This window comes from Bidens hawaiensis, unplaced genomic scaffold, assembly GCF_021521415.1.
Source record: "Bidens hawaiensis isolate Kalapana, Puna unplaced genomic scaffold, B.hawaiensis_p1.1 tig00010420_1, whole genome shotgun sequence".
Taxonomy (NCBI): Eukaryota; Viridiplantae; Streptophyta; class Magnoliopsida; order Asterales; family Asteraceae; genus Bidens; species Bidens hawaiensis.
The window spans coordinates 715304-729476 of NW_027491792.1; the positions used below are offsets into that span (position 1 = coordinate 715304).

Sequence of the window (14173 nt, forward strand, 5' to 3'; positions counted from 1 at the left end):
TATAATCAAAGGTTGTTAACTCATGTTGCACGTCGCTTGGGGAGCCTGTTGGTTAAACACATGGGTTATGGGAGGGGGGGTTCGAGTCCCTGCCACCCCATTATGTGTTTATTTTTGGTATTTTCTTCCTTTTAAGCTATTTATAAATAAATAATATATATAATAATAATTAACAAATAAACAATCTTTTATAAAACCGATTATGACTTTATGTTTTGTGTTCCCGCATTAAAGGATCGTTCATGTATATATGTATATGTATAGATATGTATAATTACTACCACGTAAATTAATACTATGGATTTAATATATTTAGTAGGCAAAGTTTTATACTTATATATTTCACCAAATTAAATAATTTTAAAAGATGTATTTTACTCATATACGAAATATTTTTATAATAAAATATTATATTAAATATGTATATATATATACATATATATATATATATTGTAAAAGATTGAATACTTTAATATAATAAAGTAGTATAATATACCTTATTTATGATTTAACAAATTAGTAATGTTTCCTATAATGTTTTTGTATATAACTAGTATATTAATTATGATTAAAAAAGGGATTAATAGTAACTTAAACATAATTATAATTATCGAGCTTTCTTATCTGATCTTGTTCATTAACTTAGCGTATCTTCGTATTCTTTCCTTAGTAGGTTATGTCGTCAACGCGCGTGACCCGCTTTCGTTATTTTTAGTGTTATCCATTCACTTTTATTCGTCTATCGAGATACGTACAACATTCCCCTATTTTACTTGTTTTCTCACGTTTTGGGCATATGCGTAAATATATTTCTCATATATACTTATACACAAAACTGCAACTTTGTCTTCTGTGTTAACAACTTATACCTTATTTGTTTATGTGCTTATTTCCTTTGTATGCTTCCGCATTCGGAGAGGTCCAACATAATCTCAGTCTAGTATGATCATACATTAGTCGTTAGCCTTTGTGCTTCTCGACATCTCAGTTATACTTGCTTATTTGGTTGATTTGTTATTCTCATATGACTTGTTGCAGCTACGTATTTTGTTATATATACTATATGTACAACTAAACTGGTGTGTTGCTCACTCAACATGTGTTGTTGACAAAATTCTATTTTAAATGCATATACAGGTTATTGTAGAAATTGAATGCAGGTTGGTGAGTAGTTAGTAAAGAATTTAAGTTGGAAATGATACGATCAAGAATTTAATTTGTAATTGGTGTTTATATAATAAGTTGTATTTTGTACTTGGATTATTTGAAATTATTAAATAGATATTGAAACTTATATTGTGCATGATAGTAACCTTGAGAGCTGTGACAATCAGTTCGCGCCTCGGCATTTCCGCCGTAGGTTGGCGTGTGACAGATTGGTATCATAGCCGAAGGTTTAAGATAGGTCATTAGAAAATTGCCTTAGACAAATGTTTAGGACCCCTATACGTGCCTATCTGTTTACCTTTATGTGTGAAAATTAAATTGTTTACAGCTTCCTTAGATAATGATTATTTATTTATTGTTATGCACACACACACAAACTCCGAGGATATGCCTCAACATTTAAAGGAAACTTTTCGAAAAGTAGATTGCCTTTATTTTCGGGAAATTCCTTAAGAATTCCCACATGTTGTTTTCACTCGTACACCTTAAGGTTTGGTTATGTGGCATGTCCCTGTGATATATAAAAAGGGAAGAGAAACTGTGAGTTGGGCACAGGAAAAACGGTTCCAAGAACTAAAGGTAAGACGCTATTCCTTACCTGAGTGATAACCTGACCACAGTACTCAACCCTATGGACCCGGGCGAGACCCATAAATGCTATATGACGACACCTGTGGTTGATTTTAACCGAATTCACGGTGATTCGTGGCTAAACTCGGTTTTCCCGATTATTGTGTTCCGTTATTTAAATGGTTAGTTGGGTGAAAAATCCATTGAACCCATGGGCACTCCTACTATCTATTTCTTAACTTGCTTTCGTATTTTTGGAGTAATCAACGTGGTGATTCACAAGATTCTCCGACTACCCATATTTATTTCGATAGTTCGTTATTTAGTTGGTCGATTAAAACGTCGTGTAACGCTCATTGGGCCGACAAACTTCATTGCATTGTTTATTCGTTAATTAGTTGGGACAATCAAATTTCCATGTAATGCTCATGGGCTGTCCAACTCAGTTGTCTTTTATTCGTTAGTTTGTTGGGCCATTCAAATTGCCATGGAAAGCTCATGGGAGGCCAGCATCCACAATTTAGATTTTGTTAATTTATTGTAAACTTAATCAAATCTGAATTTTAAACTGGCTTAACTCCTCATGTAGTCATCACACATTAATCTTATTGACTACATCATTTAATAACTATTTACGCAATATACCCCCCTCATCTTATAATCTTTTACATTTAATCTTTGTGGTGCAGATCCCCTTACTTCTTAATGCAACATTATTATTTCCACATACTTTAACTTTTGCTATTCTTTTGATTTACTCAACTTAACATTCATCTTATAAACCTTTATTCTTTTGGTCCTTGTAGAATGTTTCGTCTAAGAAACCACCATCATCTTCAACATCAATCGTTTGATTCTCACGACCACCGTATGGCTGCCTGTATCGCCAAAAAGTTAACTGCTGCGATCCCTAGGATAGTAACTCAAATTCGGAACCTCAATGCAACTGATCCAACTTTTCCCACAAAATCCTCTACTGGTGACTACAAACCAGCTACCTCCACTCATCCCCACAACAAGAAACGTAAGAATCATGCTGCAACAAAACTTACCCACCCGCAAGTCTCCTCAAACAAGAAACTTTACCTCGGCCTTTTTCCGTCATGCTCCATTTGTAATCATCATCACTCGATTGAATCCCTATGCCGCCGCTGCTCCCGCTGTAATCGTTATGGCCATCTTGCTAACACATGTCGTGTCCCGCCTACTGCACAAGCTGTTCCGCAAAAACATACCCCTCATGCTCAACCTGATGATCCTAATACCCGTGCTTGCTACCATTGTGGAAACCCAAATCATCTACGTAATGCGTGCCCTCAACTTACCCAGGCTCATCAAGCCCAATCTACAATTACACCATACTACTTGACTCATGCTTACCAAACTCAAACCCATCAACCTCATGTCCCTCAAGCTCCTCTCATCAATCAAAGTTAACCTTAATTAACCCAACACTACCAAACCTCGCAACTACAAGCTCAAGTTTACCAGACATATTTCCACCAAACAACTCTCTTGCAAACCGTTCAAGCTCCAGTTTTCCAAGCAATGCCAAGTCAATCTACCTCGATACTCTAACTCCTATGAATGAGACTCCTCATGGTGCCTCCAGTCACGCCAATTAAGTTACTCAACGATCATGAAGACTTTTGTTGTTTCCTTTATCTATGTTAATTTCTTTTGTCTTTTCTTAATTACGTATTGTAACGCCTTTTTATGGCCTTAATTCCGTATTTGGACTATTTATCTCCTATAATAAATAAAGTTTCTTTTGATTAAATGGTTTGTTTATTAAAGCCTACCTTTATACTTTTCCTTACCTTTATCCACATAACCCATTTTATAGACCTCAACTATTAATAAGAAGCATCTTTTCAACTTTAAATAATTATACTTTCACGTTTAAAAGTCGTCTTAAAATTTCTTGCTCTATTAAAATTCACTCCAACTTTTGAAATTATTTTATTATATATTGATGACTTTCTACTATTCTAAATTAAAACTCCATAAAACCTTTGTTTCCTCAAAGTCATGTTTTTAATCAAACATTTTGTAAATCCACACGATGGGACGAATCATGTGGACCATCCGACGATGAAAATAATTATGGTCCGGAACATAATTATCGAAGTCCTCGCATTGAAATCATGATGCGTAAGATTGTGTGTCATAATATAGAATCGGGGTAGTTGGGATAACGATACAAATGTAAAGATGATAAGGACATGGTAGATACGCCGCTGGTACATCCTATATATAAGTGCCCTTATCGGATTTGCATATGGAGCGTTATTTTAACTATTAAAAGTTCAGTGTTAAGATGAATTTTTAAATTTTATTAGAAAAATTTTCTTTTCCTCAAACTTTAATGGTGTTGTTATAGTATTCTTTAATTTCGGGACGCAATTCCCTAAAGTAGGGGAGACTGTAACAACTCGGGTTTTCCAAATCTATACTACCCAGCCCGTTTTCATTTTCGGGAAATTTTAATTAATAAACGTCACCTTTATCGTCTTAGTATTATTTTATTATATATATTTAATTTAACTATAATAGCTTTCAAGTATATACTATAATGACCCTAAACAATAGTTTTAACCCTATATGTTTCTAACTTCATACAACAAGGACTAAACTGCAATTTCGAAACATTATAACCCATTTTCCTCCTAACCCGTTTTGCTTGAAGACCCGTATCCCAAATCCAAACCCTAATTCCTATCCCGATTCAATTGGTTTTATTGATCCTCAATTTTCGTCACAATTTTAGAAATTGAATCAAATTACATATTATTCTTGCCATATACGGCCTGCCGACACTCATATTATGCTAATCAATCACACCTTGATTCGTATTACTAAACTTATTGGCCGACACAACCCATTCTTTATTATACATGTAAATGATAGCCATAATACAATTAAACTGACATACATCACCTTCATTCAATCGCTGACCTAAACCACATATATATAATTAGATTGATTTGTTCTCTAAGCTGCTCGTTCATACTAATCAACCCGTCGGCCGTTGTTGAACTCGTTAACCCATCTCCTATCATCGTAAGAGGTAATAAAATTCAAGATTAGAATCGCGCTATGATTCCGAACCTAAGCCCCAACATCAATTTGTTTATCAGGGACGGGATTAACCAAATTGAAATTGTTAGGGTTTGTTCCTGATTTTTGTTTAAATATCTCTGTTTATAATCAAAGGTTGTTAACTCATGTTGCACGTCGCTTGGGGAGCCTACTGGTTAAACAAATGGGTTGTGGGTGGGGGGGGGGGGGGGTTTCGAGTCCCTGCCACCCCATTATGTGTTTATTTTTGGTATTTTCTTCTTTTTAAGCTATTTATAAATAAATAATATATATAATAATAATTAACAAATAAACAATCTTTTATAAAACCGATTATGACTTTATGTTTTGTTTCCCACATTAAAGGATCGTTCATGTATATATGTATATGTATATGTATATGTATATGTATATGTATATGTATATGTATATGTATATGTATATGTATATGTATATGTATATGTATATGTATATGTATATGTATATGTATATGTATGAATATGTATAATTACTACCACGTAAATTAATACTTTGGATTTAATATATTTAGAAGGCAAAGTTTTATACTTATATATTTCACCAAATTAAATAATTTTAAAAGATGTATTTAACTCATATAAGAAATATTTTTATAATAAAATATTATATTAAATATATATATATATATATATATATATTGTAAAAGATAGAATACTTTAATATAATAAAGTAGTATAATATACCTTATTTATGATTTAACAAATTAGTAATGTTTCATATAATGTTTTTGTATATAACTAGTATATTAATTATGATTAAAAAAGGGATTAATAGTAACTTAAACATAATTATAATTATCGAGCTTTCTTATCTAATCTAGTTCATTAACTTAGCGTATCTTCGTATTCTTTCCTTATTAGGCTATGTCGTCAACGCGCGTGACCCGCTTTCGTTATTTTTAGTGTTATCCATTCACTTTTGTTCGTTTATCGAGGTAAGTACAACATTCCCCTATTTTACTTGTTTTCTCACGTTTTAGGGACATATGCGTAAATATATTTCTCATATATACTTATACACAAAACTGCAACTTTGTCTTATGTGTTAACAACATATATCTTATTTGTTTATGTGCTTATTTGCTTTGTATACTTCCGCATTCGGAGAAGTCCAACATAATCTCAGTCTAGTATGATCATACGTCAGTCTTTAGCCTTTGTGCTTCTCGACATCATAGTTATACTTGCTCATTTGGTTGATTTGTTATTCTCATATGACTTGTTGCAGCTAGGTATTTTGTCACATATACTATATGTACAACTAAACTGGTGTGTTGTTCACTCAATATGTGTTGTTGACAAAATTCTATTTTAAACGCATATGCAGGTTATCGTAGAAATTGAATGCAGGTTGGTGAAGAGTTAGTGAAGAATTTAAGTTAGAAATGATACGATCAAGAATTTAATTTGTAATTGTTGTTTGTATAATAAGTTTTATTTTGTACTTGAATTATTTGAAATTATTAAATAGATATTGAAACTTACATTGTGCATGATAGTAACCTTGAGAGCTGTGACAATCAGTTCGCGCCCCGGCATTTCCGTGGTAGGTTGGGGTGTGACAGTAAGGTATTGTTAGTATGCCATGTAAAAAGGCATTACTAAAATCTAATTGATGAACTGGCTAAGTCTGTGAGTGTGCTATAGTTAAGACAATAGTATCGTGGCCGATATAACAACTGGGTAAAAGTTTCCCCTCAATCAACACCGTCTTGTTGTAACTGGCCAACATAAACTAGACGGGCTTTATAACGTTCCAATGACCCGTCAGGACTAATTCCCATGTCTCATTTTAATAAGTGCATTAGACAGACTTATGTTTTAGTAACAACATGCTACGTATTTCATTCATGTTTGGGTGTCTTGGGACTAATTCCCAAGTCTCATTTTAATAAGTGCATTAAACTCATTAGTCATAGCAGTTAACCATTCTGGTGTTGATAAAGCATGGGTTTGATTTTTTTTGGAATTGGTACTATAGTGGTGGCATCTAAATTAAAGAGTCGTTTAGGTTTTCCCAGAAGTGGTTTGCGTAGCGCGAATGACACTTGATTGCGTCCTTCGCGTCGCGCGAAGGACAAAATAGTTGGGTCTTTTATTTTCTTTGCTTCGCATCACGCGAATTGCTTCACACACTCCCTTCGCGTCGCGCGAATGGAGGTCTGGCCCATCCTTTTTGTTTTCTTTTTATCTACTACATAGAGAAACGTGCCGACCATTATGACTCTTCTACATCTTTTCTCCAAGCCCGTAAATCTCCCCAATAAGCATCCTTAACGTCTTGTACCCTGAAACACATAAAAAAACTTGAAGTACCAAAGTTCACATAATATTTAAACTAAAATGAAACAATTAATATAATAATATGCATGACTTTTACCCGACCATCATGTACATGAGTATTGGTTTGTTTAGAGGGTGTGAAAATGACGTGAGAATAACTTTGGCCAGATGTGTGTAAGGATGGTGGTGTGGGAGGGAAATGATTGGGTAGTGAGTTTGTATTTGGGCCAAAAATATGTGGGATGGTGGCTCGGCTAGAAACCATAGACGAGCTTTGATGTTAGGCCATGGCCTGAGGTTGGGTCGTGATATGATGGGAGGTCTGGACAGTTTGGACGAATCCTTTGTGGGAGTGGATTAAATATCAGGCCAATATAGTGGATGAATGGTGTCATTAAGAAATCTGTATGTCAAAAGAGGGAAGAGTAATTGCCATAGGAAAAAAATGTTTCCTCGAACACAACATATCGAGATATGATGGGCTGGTTGGTTTGGAGATTGAGACATTTGTAGCCTTGGTGACTGGGTGGATTGCCAAGAAAGACACACGTGGTTGAGCTGTTAGCGAGTTTATGTATGGTGGGGGGGGGGGTTGGGATAGCATAGACACCTGAATACACGAAGATGGTCATATTTAGGTGAATAGTTGTAGAGAAGACAGGTTAAGATTTGAATGTACTAAGTTTGCTTGGTAGGAAGTTAAGTATATATGTGCTAAGCAAGAAGGGTATGAATGAGATTGTTGATAGAACAGAATTTTCGTCTTCCTTCCCATTTTGGGATGATGTATATGGGCAAGAAAGGCAAAATAACATGCCATTTTGAGCACAAACTTTTTAAAAGTTATTTGTTTTCGATGCCATCATCGAATTGTAGAGATTTAATTTGCGCACAAATTTCGTTACCATTTGTGTGTAGAACATGGTAAAGATGTTGAACAGTTGCGATTTGTGGGCAATCGGGTAGGTCCACAAAAAAATTGTATAATCATTTAAATTGTGGACCTCTCCGAATCGGGCTTTGGCTACTAAGACGATATCAATGAGTATGCTAGAATAAATAATAGACCTCTCTGAATGCTAGACTTACAAATAATCAAGTAATCAAATAACAAATAAGCATTTAGTTGATAACCTACACATTAATCATTATTCGCTAGGATATATAATATGTAGTATGAAAACATATATAAGTACGCATAAAGTCCTCAAAAAGGGTTTAAAAGCAGTAAAATAGAGGGTTTAACTTTATTCAGTTTTGTATCGGTTTGATTTTGTTTCATTTTATGTGGGTTTAACTTTATTCAGTTTCTCGTTCTGGTTTTTACAGTTTTTGTTTTTGGTTCGGTTTCAGTTTTAAGTTTCATTTTGGTTTTTGTTTTAGTTTTATTGTTCTTTGGTTTTATTTAGTTTTTGGGTTTTGGTTTTGTTTTAGTTTTTTTTTTCAGTTTAGTTTCGTTTCAATTTGTAGTTAGTTTGTTTGGTGTTTGGTTTATTGCCTACTGAAAAATGAAAGAATATAAAGGGTTCACAAATTAAATGAAAGTTCACATGAGATTCAACTTTCAAGTGAGTTAATATCATTGAAGTTTTATATTATTTTTGGATCTTTATAACCAGCAACAATGAATTTGTGTTTGATAGAAAAGATTTCGAAAGCTAAGAAAGTTTTATGTGGTACCCTTCATTTTTTTATTAGTCTTCAACTATTTAAATTTTCATTTATGAAAATGGTTCATTTTAGAAATGTTTCGATTTATTTTGGCTCAGGTCAAATTGGTCATTTTAAAAGGTTATTAGTTTAGTTCTAGTCAACGAGTCAATATAAAAAGGTATCAATTTCGTTGGGGTTTTAACGGGTCTTTTTAAAACCGTATCATTGTGGTTCAGGTCATCACAGGTTAACTTTAGAATATATCGATTTGGGTCGGGTTAAAATGGGTCATTCTCAAAACGTAACGATTTGATTATGGTCAAAAAGTGTCATTTTAAAATGGTTTCGATTTGGTTCTGGTTCTTCAATGCGCTTTTGACGTGCTCAGTTTATTAGGGTGTAAGACTTTTCACATGCATTGTAAAAACAATTTTCATAATCAGTTAGTCACTATGTTTGATAGATTGGTGTATAAGCATTTATGTTATCAACTGTGTTCCCGATCCAGGAAAAAAAGAAGCCCAAATTATTCTTGGATGTTTATCGGGAATCATTCCTTGATGCTTATTTTCTGATTTTCTTCCTTTCTATACTAACTTTAGTGAAGTTTGTTTGTTTTCCGTTAATATTATTTTTTAAGGTTTATGAAGTTTTTAATTTAAAGTTTTAAATTTTCTATTATACTAAAGTCATTCTTTGTAAGTTTATATATTTCAATACTTTGATTGTGTATAAAAATGAATTGCAATTAAAAACATGTTATTGTCTCAAAAAATATATTATTAATTAACTTGTCGTTTGAAATTATATATGTGTTTACTTGAAGATTTTTATATTTTCATCCGTTTTGTGCACAGGTCACTAACCTAGTTTACTATATAATATTATCGGTTGTGTGTATATATTAAAGATTGATTTTAAGGATTAAGTACTTTTCGCGCCCCTATGGTGAGCGGGGATGCACTTTGCTACCTCGTTTTTGAATTTAAGCCACCAAAGTCATCACCATCGCAAACTTGTGTCATTCACCTTTACTCCACTAAACCATACCCCACCACTCCCGCACCCCACCCCTACTTTGGGTTTCCATCTATGCTCAAACCCTAGAACCTACCCTCATCTTCATTTCAAATATTTGTGGTTGACATTGACGGAGGATGATCAAGACCATGTATCTTGGATTCGGTAAATAGAAACGAGCAGATCGGTAGCTTTCTTACCTTAAATTGATGGTTGGTGTGATGCCGGTTTAAGTGGTGGAACAGATCCTCAAATAGACAACTTTGGTTTATAGTAAGTTTTATATCAATCGAAGTAAGTTTATTATCAATCGACTCGTATTATTTATTCTAAACAGACAACATCTTGAAGAAAAAAAGTATTTAGGATTATTAAAATTCATTTAAAAAAAGGTAAAATTTTGTTTACAGACAAGATGAAAGTAAAACGCATGTCCAACTCAAAAGAGTTTCCGATTCCATCCATAAAACTTGAGAAACACCCTGTCACAAATCCCTTCCTTCGTCCTTTACTCCACCTATCTTCATTTCATTTCATTTAATTCAATTCTTCCTCTACTCTACACCCATCGAACTCTCTTCATGTCCGTCATCTGCGGCGCCGAATGCTTCCTGGCGGTGGGTCTGGAAACGGTGCACCTACGTGGGCGCCGACGACAGCGCCACCTGGCCTCCCGCCACCGCCGAGGAGTTCGAATCCGTCCCCCACCTCTGCCGCGTCATCCTGGCCGTCTACGAAGAGGACCTCCAACATCCTAAGTTCCCCCCAGTCCCTTAAACCCTGCCTTCGTTGTGAAACGCGTCACCTATCAAGATACCCTTGGCCGAGCTCCACCTCACCTTATCTACCTCGATCATGACCGCCGCCAGATCGTCTTGGCCATTCGAGGTCTTAATCTCAAGAAGGAGAGTGATTACAAGCTCTTGTTGAACAATCGCTTAGGTATTCTATTACCATTACCATTACCTCCTAATTCATCAATATTGTAACCACTTTTCCAATTTGCAAAGTGTTTATTTATGTTGTGCCTTGAAGGTATGCAGAAGTTTGACGGCGGGTATGTGCACCACGGGCTATTGAAGTCCGCAATTTGGTTGTTGAATGAGGAGTCAGAAAATTTAAAGCACTTGTGGTTGGAGAATGGGTCTTGTTATAAAATGGTGTTTGTAGGGCATTCGCTTGGGTCTGGTGTCGCCGCGTTGATGACCGTGATTGTGGTGAATCATAGGGATCGGCTCGGTGGGATTCCAAGGGAGTTGGTAAGGTGTTTTGCGCTTGCTCCCGCGAGGTGTATGTCGCTTAATTTGGCCGTTAAGTACGCCGATGTTATCTATTCAGTTGTGTTGCAGGTGATTAATCGTTCAACAAAATCTCATAAGTATAATCATGTTAGGAATACCCGATCGTTTTTGCTTTTATAGTTTACGACTATGTTTATTAGTATTTTCTTATGGTTTTTGTGTGACATTTTTAGTCACATTTTATGTTATTTTGATTACTCAAAGCTAGGGGTGGGCATGGATGTTTTTGGGCTCAAACTGAACCAAGAACCAAAACTTCTGTTCTCGGGTTTCTGAAAAATTGTTTGATTTGGTTTTTCTAGTTTTTGATTTTCACAATGGGTTCGCTTTTTGTCATTTGGGCTTGAAATTTTTACGCCGAGAAAGAATGGGCCCAAAATAGTCTGAAATCTTGGCCTTCAATTTTTAGTTAATTAATATTTAGTTGATTATCACACATTTGGGTCTAAAACTTTTGTGTTAAATCTCTTAACTATATTTCCTATAAATTAATAGACATTAAAAAATACACATCATAATTGTACAAGTTTAATAACAAAAGCGGGATCGGTTTTTACGGTTCGGTTATAAAAGCTGGTTCGTCTTTTATGGTTCCTTTTCATTACATGCAAAATCGAAACCGAACCAGAAATTCAGTTTTTGGAAAAAAAAACGTAAACCAACCAATCGATTTTGGGTTGCTTTTGCTTATTTTGGTTAGGTTATGTTGGTTATTTCGGTTATGGGCCATTGCATACCCCTACCCTTCCAATAGTGCTGGTATGAGTGAGATTTTAATCGAAAAGTGATTTTTATTATTAAATCGAACGAATTACAGGATGATTTCTTACCAAGAACAGCGACCCCATTGGAAGACATATTCAAATCAATTTTCTGCTTGCCCTGTTTAATATTTCTGGTGTGCTTGAGGGATACTTTCATGCCAGAAGGAAGAAAACTAAGAGACCCAAGAAGATTATACGCACCGGGCCGAATATATCATATAGTCGAAAGAAAATTTTGCAGGTATGATCTTACTCAGCAACACTTGTTTACTGTATATGGGAAATTTCTTTATATTTATTTATTTTATATATTCAATCTTTGTTAACAGATGTGGAAGGTACCCTCCAGAGGTGAGAACTGCAATTCCCGTTGATGGTAGATTTGAACATATTGTTCTCTCATCGCATGCTACAGCTGATCATGCAATTATTTGGATTCATCGAGAAGCAGAAAAAGCTTTAAATGTAAGTTTATTTATACTAAGTCGTCTTAGTACCAGCAATATGTTGAGAACTACGAGAATCGTGTAATACCCTTGTACATAATGCATAAAAGATAACCCAAAGCAGTAAGATGGAGAAACATACATAACTGTCTTGTGGGTCACATTCAGAGCAATATGCACAAATCTGTTATGTAGTTCTCGACGTATTATTGGGTTTGGCGCTCGTAACAATATTTCCTTACATGATCTTCCTTTGTTGTTCCCAGCGCATTTAAGATATTCCAGTTATAGTTATAAATTGTATAACAAAAGTTGTAGTTGATTTAGGAAAAATGAGAATTGGATAATACATTTGTATTTTTTTATTTTTTGCATAAAAGATAACTAGAAGTGGCAGGGGACAGATAAAAGACTGTTACATAACTGTCTTTTTATAAACAAACAATGTAGTTGATGAAGGAGAAGGAGAAGAGTGCAGAAACAATGACAACAGCACCAAAGGTACAAAAATTTGATCGGAAGCATTCGATACAGAAAGAGCACAAGGATGCTTTAGAGCGAGCCGTGAGTCTCAACATACCACATGCTGTCGACACCAATGAGAATGAAGACGATGATGAAAACGAACCTCGAGAGTCCACATCAGCATCTAGTGATAGTGAAGACCAATCGACTGCTGAGAAGCTGGCATCAGAACATAAAGATCATGGCGACATACGTGAGAGTAGGAACAACTCGACTACAAAATCAGGGCGAACCAACTGGGATGATCTGGTTGAGAGACTGTTTGAAAGGAGTGGTTCCGGTAAGCTAAAAGCAAGAAAAGATATAAGCATAGGTGATACATAATATGATATTGATGTTTTTGTTTTTTGTTGGCTAATTTGGTGGTGGTGTTGAGTGTGTATAAGCCTAGATTGTTTGCTAACATTTTTTTGAATATCTAAAATCTTCACACATGTAAGTGTTGGGTGCAAGTAATGTAAAGGTATGTTTTTTTGGGTTTTAATAACAAGGGTATTGTTTGTTTATAAGGGGGCAACGTCTTTTATTTTGATGAAGGTGTACAATACACGTACGAATTATAAATGAGGGTCAACTTATCGGAAACAAAAATGAGAAAGATAAAATATTTGTGGTCACGTATAAAAACCTTTAAAAAGTAATAAGATAATTAAAAAAATTATAATTCAAAGTTAAAAAAAACGAAAAAACTAAAAACACAAAATATGTCTTAACACTTTACTCATCTCAAAAAAATAAATAAATAAATAAATAAAATGACACACTGTTAAGGCTAAAAGATCATTGTTTTGTTACTTATCAATTTGTTTTTTATTTATTTTTGTTATTAATTGTGTACTTTTTTCCTTTATATTGTGTTATATTACTCAATATTGTGTATTTTGCGATTTAATGTGTCTTTGTTTATTTATTATCGTCTTTGGTTTATTTTCATCATAGTTTCTTTTTTCTTGATTACACCAAACGATTTGTTTAAATTCCTCCTCCTTTTGGTCATGATTACACAAAACGACCAGATACAGAAATCAACAAGAAATGGATATTAATAGTCCATTGACAGTAGATCCTCCTTTGACTGTGAGTGAGGTTAAAGTAATCAAATAGGAGAAAATTAAACTAGTTGAACCAGTGAAAGTTGTTAAGAAAGATACTAGTTGTTTAACTCCAATACCTCATGGTCAAAGCAATTTGGTTTTCTCTCAAATTGATGATGGAATGGTAGTTGAAGATGTGTTTGAGCCAACTATGATTTACAAAGAAAAGAATATTCCTCTTAAAAATCATATTCTCTGTGAACCACATGACTTTGAGAAATCTAAATCTAG

General features: G+C 34.4%; 1 pseudogene across 1 annotated transcript; it reads left to right on the plus strand.

Annotated features, from left to right (window-relative positions):
• Positions 1-10393: 10393 nt before the first annotated feature.
• Positions 10394-13323, plus strand: LOC143535152 (uncharacterized; annotated as a pseudogene). The gene is made up of 5 exons (XR_013135664.1): positions 10394-10754; positions 10848-11161; positions 11931-12118; positions 12207-12342; positions 12774-13323. The product of XR_013135664.1 is annotated as an uncharacterized LOC143535152 (transcript).
• The last annotated feature ends 850 nt before the right edge of the window (positions 13324-14173 follow it).